We start from the raw sequence: 15,362 nt of genomic DNA, 5'->3' as shown, positions 1-15,362 counted from the left end.
ATGCAGATTCCTTCTATATTTATCTGGATAAAAGGCACAGAGACGGGTCAGAGCCTGACATGGCTCGGACAGATCTGGCTGCCACTGACCTATGACCTCTATCCTCTGATAGAGTTCATAGGTCTCTAACCAGTGATAAACAGCGTGGCCATGGCCATCTTTGCTGGCAGCCATGTTAGCTCCACTGTGGTTCAAGTTGAGGAAATCTGGGTTAATATTATTAGTAGTAATAGTGCCGAAATGATAAATCAATGGATTGATTGGTCAATCAACAGAAAACTAATAATCAACAATTGTTATGATTGCTTAAGTCATTTATCAAGCAAAATTCACTGGTTCCAGCTTCTTAAATGTGAGGATTTTCTACTTTTCTCTGCTTTATATCATTGTAAACTCAAGGTTTTTTTTAGCTTTTCAATTGCTGGTCAAAAAAAACATTACAGAACATTGGCAGCCAAAGTTTTCTCAGATTTGTACTCACAGTATCGGATTTAAAAATTAATTTTGACAATTTCGGTATTTGTAATGAAATTAATTTGCCAAGTGGGGAGCCACTGGTTGCCAAAGTGTATTCCCCATTCTGTATGTCCATTTCAAGTTTTTTTAAAAACAATATCCTCAATGTTATTTAACATAGAAACACAGGACTCTAATTATCATATGGGTTTATGTCATGACCAGTAGTTTTAATAGTATCAACTTAATTTCTGAGAAATCAAATTTTTGTCCTTCATTTTGGTTTGGCGGACAGATCAAAATACAATACCAACATGTTGAGTGTAATACCCGTGGCCCTCGGTCACTTGCTATCTATTTTATTTCTATTCCATCTCTATTTTACCAGGTAAGACAATAAGAACAATTTCTTATTAACGGTGACGGGTTGGCAAGTGCTATGGAGTAAGAAACCAGTCAGAGCAGATGTGAATTTAAAAACACATTCTCATTAGAGTTGTAAACCAAAAGCGGCTCCAAAGTCGCTATATTCCACAGAAACAAAAAGTGACGTCATTTAAGCTGTAGACTGTAAAATCAGTTTTCTCAGAGGCATAATCTTTAGCTCTGGCCCGCCATTATCGGTGCACGTAACAGAATTTTAAGCTCAGTGTTCGGATGTTCCTTGCCAAAATGCACCATGGGAGTCGCAGTTAGTTGCAGTCGCCTCGTGTTTTTATGTAATCTGGCTTGTACCTTCAGCTTTTTATCAAAGGCCCAGATATCTGCTAACACAGTTGTTCATCTTTGTTCATCCTATTGATGATTTAAACAGGAGATCTTCATACCAATCCAGGCCTTACAAGTAATCCAGCTGTGAGCCACGTTACATTTTCTATGTAAAAAATGAATGGAACTTTTACAACTGGGTACAAGGTCTAAAAAAAACTCCTCCCACTTTGCCCCTTTATAGTATTGAAACATTTTTAAACCTTACCCAGCCCAAGCAACAACACTTGCAATTTACTTGCAGTAAATACTCAACCAACTGTCACATGGTTGCAGCATCCAGCTGTGCAGAAGGAACAGTGCAGTTTATGATGCTGTAGTGCCTGTGAACCTGAGAGGTGAGGCTGTCACCTGGTTCATCTAGTTTGCATTCCCCTGAGGATGACGACTTTCATTTGTGGTTGTTTTGTGGCCTGGCAAGTTAGCCACTTGTTGAATATAAGCAAACAGATGCAACCACCATGTTAGGGTAAATAGCTAACTTGAGGGCAGCTTGTTACAGGAGGCAGGCGATTATATTTTGGGTTAATAAGAATGACAGAGGCCAGTAAATGGCACCATAGATGGAGGGTTAAATAAGGAACAAATATGAAGTGATGGGGAGGGAAGCTTTCTGTTTGAGATGCAGCTTTTACTCTAGAAATACAACTGTTTCTACCCCTACAACTGTTTGTTTTTTCTGTGATAGAAACTGTTTTTTTAATAAAGTTCATGGGGGAGTGTGGTAAACAACAGGATAGAGAGAACACTGAGGAAAAAAAGAGAGAGGGAGAGAGAGGGAAATGGCAAAGGACAAAATGGGGCGTAATAGAGGAAGCAGAGAGAGAGAACAGATGATTGCATGGAATGAAAGAGGGATTGAAGGGGGAGGGAGGGGAGGAGATAAAGAGAACAGGGACGGGAGGGGGAGTGAGTGAGTGAGGGAGTGAGTGAGTGAGTGAGTAAGTGAGCGAGTGAAATGGAGAGAGGAGAGAGAAAATGAGAGGCAGCAGTGGGGGAGGGGAGGATGTAGAGGGAGAGCAAGAGAAGCAAGAGAAAGAGAGAGACTGAGAGCAAGACAGAAAAAAGAAGAAAGGAGAGAGAGAGAGAGAGATGGGGCATGGAGCAACGTGAGTGAGAAAGAGAGAGGGAGGGAGGGGCAGTGTGCAACGTGAGAGAGGAAGAGAGAAAGAAAGAGAGAGAGGGAGGCAAAGAGAGAGAGGAGAGGGAGGGGTAAAGCATGATGGAAACCGAGAGCAAGAGAGGAAAAAAAAGGGAGAGAGAGAGAGGGAGGGAGTAAGGGCCAGAGAGTGAGAGACAAGGAGGGAGGGAGGGAGGGAGGGAGAATGAAAGAGGGAGAGAGGAGGAAAGAGGAACAGAGAGAGGGGGAGGGGAAGAGAGCTATAGCGAGAAAAACAGAAAGAGGTAGAAAAAAAATAGGGAGCGAGTGAGGGAGAAAGAGCACAAAACCTATCTCACTCTATTTTGTGGTTTCACAAACATGGCTGCAGCAAAAGGAGAAGAAAAAGAAGAATTGTATTGTTGGTTTTTAAGAGTCTTCCCTCTCTAACAGCCCCCGACACACACACACACACACACACACACACACACACACACACACACACACGCACACACACACACGCACACACACACACACACACACGACCAGTAACACTATAATTTACCAGCATCAGTTGTAATCACCCATGTTAATCATTGTAGGGTGAAAGCAGCTCCATTTAGGTATATTTTGATGTGTTCACAGCCTTGCTAAAAGGCCTTAGTCTTTTATTCTTCACAACTGCCAAGGCCCTCAACAGTACAACTGATATATCAGCCGATTTTATCTTATCACAGATGGATTGATATCAGTGTATTACAGGGGCTGAGATAACTGCACCTCTCCACCAACCCCCTCATCTCTTCCTTGTTCCTTTGGATTCAGTGAGCTACAATGTGTACTACAAGTCCTGTTTTTTTAGCCTGTATTGTTTACATTTCGTCAAACTGGCAACGTTAAACGTGCGCCGAATTAGCCATTAACAGTTGCTGTTTGCATTGTACCCAGGGATGCAAAAAGTTCAAATTCTCAAGCAAGTTCTGGAGTTATAAGGACAATCTTTTTGTTATGATTTCTAAAGATTTCTTATGTACATTCTTTTGCGATGGATATCAAAGGTAATGATATCCTCGGAAAGTAAGTCACACTAAAATATGTGTGTCATTTCTGTGTGTTCAGAATTGATAGAGTTATGGCTAAGGGAGTGCAATGAGTGCAATTTTTGACGCAAATTGCAGCAAACACTAAATAGATTGTCCACTGGACACAGGTACAGTATAATGATACACGGATTCCATACACAGCCTCTGTATCATTAGATACTGACCTTTTAAGCAGATTATGCATTGGTGAGAAATGATTGATCCACACCACATGCAGTTCCTTTGTTGATACTGATACTGATACTGATACTCTTGGAAGGCAGACAGGTAACATAAGAGTTGGAAAATATGAGACATTGTCATTTTATGCCGTCATAGGACACTGGAAGAGCAGGAGAGCACACAAGAAGAGCTGACTTCCCAGGGCCAGAAATATTTTTGGAATAGAAGAGTTTGAATCATTCGTTTGGATGCTAGAGCACAAGGAAGGAATGGTCCTTTTTGGCTGTATTGTAAAGCAAATGTCAGCACTGCTATATTTTGTAGCTGAAAACCCTGATAGTGCGGATCTAATGTATTGAGAAACTTTTCTCTGCTGTCATTTTTCCAGTTAGCAAGTCACCCCAGCAGAAACAGAACTTAACCCACCACAAAAAGTGACCACTCTGAAAGGTGAAAGGGTCCTGACACACCAAGCTGACCTCAAAGAACTAGTGCCAACACATGCAGACGGACAAAACCTCATGTCCTCATTTGCAAAGTTTCACTGAGAGGAAATACTATGGCTGAACGCCTGTTTGAAGAAATAACTAGTCAGCAATTACTCATCAGACTAAATAGACAGTTCACCGTGCTGAGTTCTAAATCCGCATCTCAGCCAAGCTGGTGTAATGATCAATGTTTAGGCTGCGATTCTAAAAAATAAGCGATGCTGGATACCAGAAAGTTGTGTTTTTGGCTGGACTGGCCACATCCCCGAATGTCCGTGAGTGAGTGAGTAATAGAGCCACATCCGTGATGAGCTTACACCAAACAGTTCCTATTGTTTCATCAGGTAGTGTTGCCAACTTAGCACCTTTGTGGCTAGATTTTGAGAATTTTCACACTCCTTTAGCAAATGTTTTTCAAAAAAAAAAAGCAACTAGCGACACGTCTAGCAACTTTTTGGACAAACCTTAGCTACTTTCTATAGACGAGTCTCCGGTATTGCCCCACGAATGCGAGGTCGGTCTTTCCCTCAACAGACACACTTCTCTATGCCTCTTATTCAGTTGACTGCGTGGCAGCTGATACAGACGCAAATGAGCTTCTAACTTTCTCTCTGCGTGATCATTTTACAAGTTAATACAGCTGAAATCACAGCACAGCCGTTGTCTTGAACTTATGTGTATGGTGATTTGTCAAGACGACATCGTGGTTATAAAATCAGGTTTTTTTTAGCAGTGCAGAGCAGCAGCTTGGAAATGGCTTGGAAGTGACTGCTGGTTAACATGTAGTCTTTATGGGCCGCGTTTTAGTCACTATTTCACACTTGCTCTATTGTCTGACAACAGAAACACAAAAAACATTTAACTGAGAACAGCTTTATTGGGAATTCAGCTGTATTAAATTGCTGTATATGTGAGCACAGAGAGTAAGAGAAGCAAACAGATAAAGGGCTGAAACTGGCTGACACTAGGCCGAATGCAAATAAGACATGATGGCGTCATGATTATGCTAATTAGCGTATTACGTAGCCAGCGACTTTTCCAGCAGGATTTAGCTACTTTTCATTGAAAGTAGTTGTTCACAGCGATTCCACATCAGTTTTCAACTACATCCTCAATTTCTCTACCATTAAATGTAGTCTTATTTGATGGTAGAGTTGGTGCCGCTTCCTGAAGGTGACCAACTTTGACATGCAATTTCAACTGTGGCAGTTCAGGCGTGCATTAAGTGTGAAAACTGGCAGTGCTCCATGTTGCTCTGCAAATTCTCCTCTCCTTATTCCTACTCAGTGGCCCATGTGTTGGGAGCTGTGGACAAGCACTCTGCCTTCAGAGATGATACACGGGCAGAGCGTGACCATAAACAGGACAAAGTTTTGAACAGCAGCTTGCGCAGATTCACTCAGCTTTTTACAGCTTTTTTTTAACTTTGCACAGACCCTCGCTATATTTGAACTCAGTATCTTTCAGACTAAACGTACACAGATTCCATTTAACACAAACAGTGGAATAATGATCTACAGTTAAACTTTTTGCATAGTTTATCATATTTAAAGCCTGCTGTTAAATTTTCTGATTTTGATTTTCTTTTTTGTGTGAGCTCTGCATAAGCATCTACTGACAATAGTTAATTAGCCACTATGCACTTCATATTGTAATCTCATGTTGTGTCTTATTAAATTAATAGTTTGAACTTGTCCTCTTCTCCATGAGGTTAAACATGTGAAAGGTCACATCCAGTTCACTTTTCACATACACACACACAAACATAACTTGTTTGTGTGTGTGACACTAAAGCAAACTCTGCTTAAATAGGTATGGCATTGTTTATAGTTATGGTATTACTGTATAGTAGAGGAGGTTTAAGGTGTAGCTAAAGTATATTCATGCACTATTGATAGTAAAGGTAAATACTTGTCAATATTTGATTATACTACGGGAAGAAATACTAAGAAAATTTACACTTTCTTTCACCACATTACAGAAAATTGAAGGAAAAACCTGAATAAATGTTGGACGGTAACAAACGTAATTGCTTCCATACAGGGCACAAAGGGTCACTGAATGGTTTGGTGACAGTGACAACAATGTGATTGTTATGCTATGGCCGTCATAGTCACCATATCTCAACCTTCCTGAACACCTAAGGAAGATTTTAGGTGTTTGAAAGCGCTCCCCACTACCGTCATCAAAACAATAAATGAAGACATATCTTTTGGAAGAATAATGTTCATCCCTCCAATAAGAGCGCCAGACAAGGAGCTGAAGCTGGTCTGGAGCCTCAGGTTGGTCCAGCACTTTAAGAAGGTTTTTCCTTTCATCTCTCATCCTTCTTTCTATCTTTATACCTTATTTATCTATTAATCTAACCACAAACCCTCTGTCAGTAATAATGTATCTTGACTGTTCGTAGCAGCAATGACTTTTTGTGACTTTTTAAAAAGCCTGAAGTTAGGCTGAATGTAACCTCTTACATTCCTTGTACATGTTTTCGTGCCCTGTGAACATTAACAGGGCAGAGACAATTATGTAAAATGCACATCACTCAGGCTCCACAGGCTAATCTGAATCACAGCCAATGTCTCAGATTTTTTTAGCATTTTAAAAAAGGTCTAGTGTTGCTCCATTTATGGCTGTTTCCTCAGAAAAACAGCCGAGCTAATCAGAGCCACTGTGGGTGGGACTTAAGTTGGTGACTATAAAGCTGTGCCAGAGTCTTACAGATTGGGACATTTGCAACACAGTGATAATTAAGGTCATCAGTAGCTTCCAGAATACCTCCGACAAAAAGCCAAGTTGTTAAGTATTGTTGACAACCTTTTTTGAAAATAACAGTATGTTCTGGATCTCACACCAATCAGCACTGTGAAGGGAGGAAGCCCTCTCCTTAAACACCTATGCAGCCAACATCAACACCAGCTCAGGCACATGAATTGCCAATTTGCGTCAACTTTAAATGGTAGAATCGAAGTGGTGAGCACCGAGGTCGAGCACCACTGGCCAAGGACTAAATAAAAAAAAAATTTTAAAAAAGAGGAAAAAAAATGAAATTAAATGAAAATGAAAGTAGAATTAACACCTTGTGGTTGTATGTCTCCGGCAGCCAGTGGAGTTGCAGATTACATCCATGTCTGTTCAGACTATTATAAAAACAGTATATGTAGTCAAGACTTTGAAGGAATTCAATAAAAGGTATTAATTGTATTTTATCATAAATAGCATATGAATTCTTGAGTTATGGTCAAAAATGTGTTTTGTGAGGTCACAGTGACCTTGACCTTTGGCCTTTGAAAGCCAAAATCTTATCAGTTCATACTTGAGTCCAAGTGAACACTCGTGCCAAATTTGAGAAATTCCCTCAAGGAATTCCTGAGACATCACGTTTGCACGAATGGGTCGGACGGACAGAAAAAAAAAATGCCTCTGGCCACGGCTGTCAAAGGCGTGGAGGCATAAAAACTTAAGTTCTGCTCTGAAACCAACATTAAATTAGCATCTCTGGTATATGCCATCACAGCTTACAGCATGTGTAAATAGCAGGTTTAAGGTTTCCTATTTGCAGTGCTTAAGGCAAGTCTACAGTATAATATCTTTTTGACAAGCTGTTCTTTGAGAATAAAGTCCCAAATTCCCAAACATGTTCCTGGTAAGATCCTATCCTTCTCTCTTTAAATGTGAGAGAAAAACTGTTTCATGACACTGTCCTCCTGTTCAATTTCTCAGTTTTTTCATACAGATATGAAAGAACAGGCAGATAAGTCTGGTTTTGCTTAATGTTTGAGAGTCATCAATCCAAACCAACCTGAAAGCATTAAAACATCAGCCCCAGATGTAATTTTATTCCTACCATGTTTCACTCTTACGTTACAAATTTACTTGAAATGGCATACTAAAATATCAAGGCATAAAGCAACTAGACAGAATCACGTTGAGTGGAATTATAAGAAAAAATTTAAAGTCCCAATACACCTCTGCTCTGCTGCTCTGTTAAATGCTGCTATGGGCCTTCCATTTTGTTCTAACGCTTTGCAACTAACAGTTTCAAAACTACATCACTCCTTTCTCCTCCTCTCTCCCATCACTCTTTCCTCATGTTTCCATGGATACATCACCTCCCCTTTTTTCTCTCTCCCTTTCCCCCCTTCTAATCACTTCCTTCTTATCTTTTCTCTTCCAGTATCATCCCCATCCCCATTGCTCTGTTGTTCTCTCCCCAACCAAGTTCTCTCTTACAGATTTAATTTAATGCACGTGTCACCGTGATCAAGATCCCTACTCAGCATATGGAATAGAAAATGTATCATTAGGCATATCACCTTTAAAACCACTGCATGCAAAGTATTTGGTGCATTACAGTGCATTTCCCGAGTCTGAGAAGATGGTTTGCTAATTTGAACTGTCCATTAAAATTCACAATCTCATATTGCCAGATACACAGAAAAATATTCTTATTGCACAGTGTTAAACCGATTAAAAAGCCCATTTGCCTTGTGGAGCAATTTAAATGTACCACAGCCTTGATGATTAGTCAATTAATCGAGTAGTGGGTCAACATAAAATTAATCAAAAACAATTTGATAAGTATTTCTTCAAGTTAGAAAAAAAGGCAAAACAAAAATTCCCGTTTACGTTTCTCAAATGTGATGATTTGCTGATTTCCTTTTTCTTTAAATTATACTAAACTGAATAGGTTTTAGACTGTTAGATAAATCAAGACATTTCATGGCATCACCTTGGGAAATATTTCTCATGTTATACAGACCAAATGATTAACTGATTAATCATGAAAATCATAGGCAGATTACGAAACTAATTGTTAGTTGCAGCCCTAAAATGTACTAACCTTCTACAAATCACCTCAGTCGGAACCTCAGTTGGAAATTTTAGCCTATTTCTATAAAAATGTAACCTTTAATAATAAAATAGCCAGATCTGACTTATTTACTATCACCCAGGATTCTAGGCAATTCTGGACCTTGCAGCATTTAATGTCTCTGTTTGATGTGAACTGATTTACATTGCATACTTGCACTCTGAGCTCCTCTATCAGAGCTAATTCTCAGCATCTTGCACACATACAGTGTGAATGAGCCAGTCTGACAGCACCGTCTGAGGACTGTATCCATTTAGGCAAGTAGTGATGATAGTACTGGAGTGTATGTTTTGTTTTGGTGGCTTGTGGTGGGGATTTGTTGTTATTTTTCAACAAAAATGAATAATAAATGATCAGAAAAACTGAATATCCTTTCCTTTCCACAAAACTGAATCTAGAAGGCCTCATATTCACTGAAATAAGCAAAAGAGATTTAACCAGCAACTTTTTGATCCAATTTTCTTGTACAACTACTTTTCACCCATTCATGGCCTCAGCGTAAACTCGATATCAGCAGTAATGGCTGAACAACACCAGGTGCCGATTAATCCGACACTGTAAAATGGCTGTACTGTCTCTGACTCCCTCGAGCGTAACATTATCCATCCACAGAGGTGTAGCAAAGCTAAACATACATTACTAACTGTGAAACTACTCAGATAACTAGCTTAGCATCGCCGGCCCGAGCACTGCACAGTGTCACAACAAAAGCCTCATCAGTGACAGGGACCCAGAGACAGTGTGAAAGGACAGAGAGGGAACGAGAGAATGGGAAACAGAGACTGGGAGAGAAAGAGAAAAACCAGATAAGCCTGCACATACACACAATGCATGCACACAAACACACACACAGCTAATATTACATTCAAGAGGGCATGAACTAGGCCACTGCTCTGCGTTATGCTGGAAAGTGGTAGTTAGCTAAGTGAACAGAGGCTTGCCTGGACCAGAAGGCTAAAGGCTAACACTGAATATGGTTGCATACTGTATTCTCTGCACTATACCATGTCAGCCCAGATGATCATGATCAAATATTGATTGAATACAGGGGCTAAGGACCTAGATGCAATCAGAATTTAAGAGGAAAAAAGGAGGAAAGGATAATCAGTCATCTTTGTACATGAGAATTGAACATTCAAAAATAATTTCAGCCATAAAATAATTAGCAGATTGTACAATACCACATTCTGTTAACTGCAGTAAAGGAAGTTCAAGACTGCTAATCTTTTTCGAACAGAGAATTTGGCAGGATTTGGGAGGACTGACAGGCCCAAACTGACTCACCAGACAACTAGTAACAACTTAACACTGCAAAAGCTGGCAAGGACAGCATTTAGCCAGACCAGCGACAAGACCGAAGTGACAGCCATGACTCGCACCTAATTAGCATTATATGCTGGAGTTGTCTGTTAAAAGCTCCTTCTGCATACACTCAGTGACACAGACTTAACATTCATAAAAAATATTCTGCATTAAAATGGCCAACTTATAGTGGTATTTGGTCTTAACTTATGTATCAGCACTACACAGATGCGATGCAGCTATTTTTCCAGTTGTCTGGATTGTCACAGAAAATTGAACACAATTTAATTTTAACAAAGTAGTTGGTGCTGATGGGAATTTCATTATTTATTATTTTGGCGATGATGGGTGTAGACCGAAGTTTTGAACGAATTAAAAATTTAACCTGAACATGAATGTATGTACTAAAATTAATGGCAATCCATCCATTAGCTATTGTAAAAATTACACTTAGAACAAGAAATGCAAACCTCATGGTGGCACTAGAAGAAAACTCAGGGGATCATCAAAGTCAAGAGGATTTATCCCCTGGGAACCATGAATACCCGTAAGAAAATTCTGTGCCAATCCATCCAGTAGATGTTTAGGTATTTGACAGACCTGCTGGTGGTACTAAAGGAGTCGGGGAAATCAGCAAAGTCACAAAACTTCATCCTCTGGACAATCCAATCCAATCTCATGACAATCCATCCAATAGTTGTTGAGATATTTCAGTCTGGACAGAAGTGGTGGACTGACAGACCAACACTGAAATCCCTAGAGCCACACAGCTAGCAAATTGCTAAAAATTATCACTGACATTTGCTACATATATTAGGTAAAATATAAGGGATTGAAGAAAGATTTGCAATCAGTCTCATTAAATCATCAATAAGTGAGACAAAGTGGGTTCCCATCCACCTGTTTTTTTTGTTGTTTTTGTTTTGGATCACAATCACGTTTACTCACACGCTTCTTAACAGTCAGATAATATTCATACAGTTGAGTCACTGTTATGCAATGAAAAAATAGCAAGTTGCCTTTATCATTAATGAAGCCATATAGAGTTAACTGTCAGCGTGCTTCAGTGGGACAAATAAGCTAAATTTGGTCTCATTTTTAACAATTCCACATTGCAGGACTTTTTTCCAGAAGGTCTGAGTATTGTGGCATTTAAATGGGCCTACACATTACACTCACAGAACACATACAAACAAACTGGCATTACACTCTAGAGGACGCTCAGTATGGCTGTAACCAGCAGGCCCTACACTACACATTAGGCCTTTGTGCTTCGAGAAACATCAGCCTCTTTTTTTTTTTTTTTTTTTTTTTAACCCTGCCTGCAGCACAGCCGAGCGCTGCAATGTGCTGACACCATCATCAGCTATTCTAAACCTTTTACCACAGCTATATTCCCACATCCAGATAAAGAGAGGATGGAGGGGGGAAAAAAAGAAAGCCCAATTTTCATTTATCTTCATTTACAAGAGATGCGTCTCATTTTCAGTGTCTCCAAAAACGACTGGTTCAGTTTTTTTTAGATAATTTTCTGTTTGACCCTGCTGGACCTCATTCAACACAGTCACCCTGCCACTGATGATCCATGGACGAATGGCTTATGATCCCGAGTAGCATACAGATTGTTTAATAGCACCAGCAGCAGTGTAATAACACATTATCGATCCAAACTTGGGGAAATTCATTCATCACTCTATAACCCAAGAAATAAAAAAACGCACAGTTAAACTTGGAGACATACATTTTGCAGACAAAATATGAGCCTGAATTCTTATGCTTGCCAGTGGTTTTTGTTGATCTTGACAAATTTTCACTACACTATATTAAATTAAGCCAGGCGATCATCATACATAATGTCAAATTCTATTCTATCATCATCATCACGCAATCTTTCAACACTCCAAACAAAGTAGTCTGGTACAAATACCAATACACAATGCCGGTATCAGTAAGCATGATACATGAAAACCACAATGCAGAGCAAATTCAGTAAGACAGTCCATTAACAAGGTTAACGCAGAAGACAACAAATATAACAGCCAGCTGAGAGACTGCAAGTTTGCAAAGCAAATTAAAATTTGCAGAGATGCCTTCAAGCAAAAACAGACTGGAGAAGTTATCGTCAAACAGTGGAAGTCAAAGAGCCTCAAAAGCGCATTCAGGGAGGCAGAGCACTCCAATCAACGACGTGGCCATGACTGACCATCCACGAAAGCTGTTTGACAATTCAGGAAAAATAGCACAGTAGGAGACAAGAGATACACGGTTTGGAAGAGAGAGGTGGAAAATACCAGGCAAACATCACTTTACAAACACCCGTAAGCCAAGAAAGGAAGACCAAAAATGACTGGAGATGCTCAATTTAAGAGCTGCAATGAAATAGGATCCTCTGACAAAAGGCTCCAGTAACACTAGAAAAGGGTGAGTTGGACAGCAATGGTTGACGCCCTACACTCCCTTGGGCACTGAGAAGATTAAGTCAGTTGGAAGTGTCATTCCAGGACCCTCGTCTGTCCAAACTGACATCAGAAATGGGTCACTTTCAAAATATAGAAACGGCAAGGGCTGCAGCATGAATTGATGAAGGATGCTGAGTCATTTGAATATTTCCATCTAAATGACCATCAATCAGATGACCAACACACCACAAGGGGAGGATGTCTTTTTAATTACTGCCAGCCACTGAGGTGCACTGACACTGAACTGCATCAGAGCGAATCTATAGGCCGCAGGCTGCCAACTGGTATACACAGTATGCTGCTGCCTTGCTGCACGCAGTGCACCATCCTCATTATTTGATTAGACGCCGCGTGGCAGGTATGCATGGGGTCAGCGGTGTTATCACTCCTTCTGGCTTTGGCTCTCATTTACATAAAATGGCACTAAAGCAGTCCAAAAATGAGGGTGTACAAAATGCGAACCCAGCCAGCCAAAGAGGACCTTCACACCCCCCTTGACAGCAGGTGTTGAGATGCACTGCCCTCACTAGTGCACTGAAGGGTACCTGTGGCCTGTCAATGATCTCTGACGGGGCCCTGTGCGCCCCCAGGGCAGCAGGCAGCCCGGGCTACAGGTTATCTGCTGCAGTGCATCCTCCCGGTGCAGCGCGGTGTCAACATACCCCCCCCCTCCCTCCCCCGGTGATCAAAACCTGGCCCCGGCTGTACGTCGCATACGCCAGAGCTGACGGGGACGAGCGTTACGTTTAGACCGAGAGTGTGAACACTTTTATCAGCTCAAAATAAAAGCCCCCCCCCCCTAAAAAAAGAAAAGAAACTTGCGCTGTATCTTTAAAAAGAAAGACCAGACAACTTAACGGCGAAAACTTTGTTCAAGACGGGCCTAGGAAAGACATCTTGGCCTCCGGTGTCTTGGCATGAAGGGGTGGGCTGTGTGTTAGTGCGGGGTATAGATTAGTGATGGGCAGGCCCGGGCTAATGTGGCCTGGCGTAGCCCCTACTCCTTCATGCGTCTCTTTCCCCGTCCTCTCCATCCCCCCTCTCGACGCCATCTGTTTGTGGCATGAGAGAATGTGGAAGTAAAAAAAAAAAAAAAAGAAAAGACGACATTTTGACTACAGTTGCTGACCTACATCGACCATTACTGCGTGAAAACCCGCACCGAAAGACGCCCGTCCGGAACGCAGAGGCGGTGAAATCGCCATACATACGGCGCATACGTTTTGTAGCCTGGTCAGGAGGAATCTAATAAGTTACGGTTGAAACACTCCTCCTCCTCCGCCTCGCCGGGCCGGACAAGTCAACGCTCCGGCCGCAGATATATCCCCGCTTTCGTCGCCAAAGGAAGAGAAACACAAAAACCAGAACTCACCTGATTCCAAAATCGGTTTATGGTGGCGACGTGACTGTGGTTAATTTTAATATGGGAAAAACAGTTACAACGGCGGGTGTCCGTTGTGTGTAGCAGGAAGGAGGGAAGGGACGAGGGGCTGACGTGAATGAATAAACAACTGAGCTCCTCCTCAACGCCACAAGTAAAGGCGGAATGTGGCTGACTTAGTGCACTTCACCAGCGGCCATCAAACATCAGCTTTATGTAGCCTCGATCACTCAATACTGATGGGTTGGTTTTTGTTTTGGGTTTTTTTTGTTTGTTTGTTTGTTGTTGTTTTTAAAACCGGCCTCAAAACCTTTGATATCGGCTATTATATCCAGCCTTAAGTTGTTGGCTTGTTGTTTTTAAAAAAAAAAAAAAAAACTTACTGTGGATGATTCCATCATTTTGTATTTGTCTCATTTTTTTATTTTAATTTTAGGCAACAAAAACCTATTCGAAATAGAAACCACCTCATTTGTATGACATTAAACCAAAAAAACCACCAGGTGGCGCCACGTCTGCACCCTGGCAGCAGGACTGGGATTTAGCACGACGGCCACGCTACCTTGAACGTCCCCTCCAGACATGTTGTAAGACATGCAAAAATACTTTGCCTTGAATAATAAGGATTTGTCTGACATTATTCGACAAAAAAACAAAACAAATAGATAAAAAGATAAGTTGATCAGGTTTACCAAACTGCTCACAAATTCCTCTGCCTCACTGAAAACTCCACAATCTGTAGATACGCAACTGAAAGCTTCATTCTCAGTGTATGTGAACCGAATGGTTCAAGTTTCCACATCTCCACTCGTGTAAGTTTCATATTAGACCAGGATTGGCTTTTAAAATTAGTTGTGATGTCGGAGAGTCATGCTTGTACCAAGATGTGTCACAATTAAGGTGAGCAGACACAAAATAAAAACATTGGGATAAGCAATAACTTGTATTATTTCATTGGTACATTATAATCTGAATAGATGGAGGAAGTGCATAAGGTTGATAAAAAGGGACAGTTTCAGAGGGAAAAAAAGCCTCTTGATAAACCCAAATGCCTCACGCTCCCCTAATCAAATCAAAATAATTTGATTTATTCCATTAAAAGTTGTCTCCTACGCTCTCGGGTCAGCTGATTCTAATGTTTTAGTACAGATTCAGAATCTATGAATTATGAGTAAAAGTTCTGGAAATTGTGCTGCAATTATTAATGTCCTAAGAGACATTTACAACTCTGACACTAGGGGGCACAAGCACTCCACTCAACTTGTGTGACTGAG

General features: G+C 40.8%; 1 protein-coding gene across 1 annotated transcript in view; it reads right to left on the bottom strand.

Moving 5' to 3' along the window:
* znf710b (zinc finger protein 710b) overlaps positions 1 to 14,285 on the bottom strand; it is a 28,498-nt gene extending 14,213 nt beyond the window's left edge. Inside the window, exon 1 of the mRNA XM_040137644.1 lies at positions 14,080 to 14,285. The gene's annotated coding sequence lies outside the window, so the exon portion shown is untranslated. The remainder of the gene's footprint in view (positions 1 to 14,079) is intronic.
* Positions 14,286 to 15,362: the final 1,077 nt, after the last annotated feature.

This window comes from Xiphias gladius, chromosome 1 (assembly GCF_016859285.1).
Source record: "Xiphias gladius isolate SHS-SW01 ecotype Sanya breed wild chromosome 1, ASM1685928v1, whole genome shotgun sequence".
Taxonomy (NCBI): Eukaryota; Metazoa; Chordata; class Actinopteri; order Istiophoriformes; family Xiphiidae; genus Xiphias; species Xiphias gladius.
Note: the sequence above shows the minus strand (reverse complement) of the source record. Positions and strands in the feature narration are given on the sequence as shown.